Source organism: Pediculus humanus, genomic scaffold, assembly GCF_000006295.1.
Source record: "Pediculus humanus corporis 1103172108306 genomic scaffold, whole genome shotgun sequence".
Taxonomy (NCBI): Eukaryota; Metazoa; Arthropoda; class Insecta; order Psocodea; family Pediculidae; genus Pediculus; species Pediculus humanus.
In genome coordinates this window covers 807,411-808,587 of record NW_002987875.1, presented here as the reverse complement: position 1 = coordinate 808,587, position 1,177 = coordinate 807,411, and positions in this window count along the sequence as shown.

The following is a 1,177-nucleotide window of genomic DNA, read 5'->3' as shown; positions in this document are numbered from 1 at the left end:
AAAAAAAAAAAAGAAAAAAAATTTATTAAGATTATCATCACCCCACGCTGTAAGTGACACAAACAAACAAACGCGCACACACACATCTCACGTTTGTTCTTATTTTTATATATATATATAAAAAAAAAATTATGACGTACAAACTTTTTTTTTTTTTTTTTTTTTTTTTTAAAAAATAAATTTCTCTCTAAAATAAAATTATTTACCATGAAAAAAATAATATAACCGTAATAATATTCTCTTCCTTGTTGTTGTTGTTGTTGTTTTTATTATTATTATTATTGTTATTATCATTATTATTATCATAAAAAATTTAAAAAAAACTTTCTCTCTCTCTCTCCCCCCCCCTGTCTCTCTCTCTCTCTCTCTCTTCTTTTAATACACTTACATATATTAATATTTTTTTTTTCGGACAGGCGTGCAAATACTTAATAATGATAATAAGGGGACAGGTAAATAAACACAATCAATAATTATCACATTTAATCGTCATCATTATCATTATCATTATCATTATTATTATTAAAACATTTTTTTTTTTTTTTTTTTTTTTGTATGAAAGACATTTTTTTAAATGGACCGAATCAATTTCTTTTTTTTTTTTCCCTAAATCATTCGTTCGTTCATTCATTCGTTCATTCATTCAATCAATCATTCATTCATTCGAGAATTTCTAGGAAAAAAAATTCGAAAATCTTTTTTTCCCCCGAAAGAAGAAAGAGAGAGTGAGAGAAGAGAGAGAGAGTGAGGGAGAGAGAAAAAACAGGAAAATTTTATTCGTTCGTCACGCGACCGGGACCGCGTCCGACATTTTGTTAATAATAATAATAATAATGATACAGAAAATGGCGGTGATAGTGGTAATAATGATGATGATGATGAGACGAAGACGAGGATCAGTTTAAAATAATTTACGAAAAATGATGATAATGTAATACGAATGATATTAACGAATGACTTATTTTCAATAAATTACGGGAAAAACTTTTTATTATATATATATATATATGAGTCTATATTATATATGTGGCGGTTGTGGTGGTGGTGGGAGGGGGGATGGAAGGGGAAAATTATCATCATATCATCATCATCATTATTTGTAAGCAAAACTTTAATTAAAAATTAACGAGAGTAATGATTTATAATAATAATGATAATAGACAACAACAACAAAAAT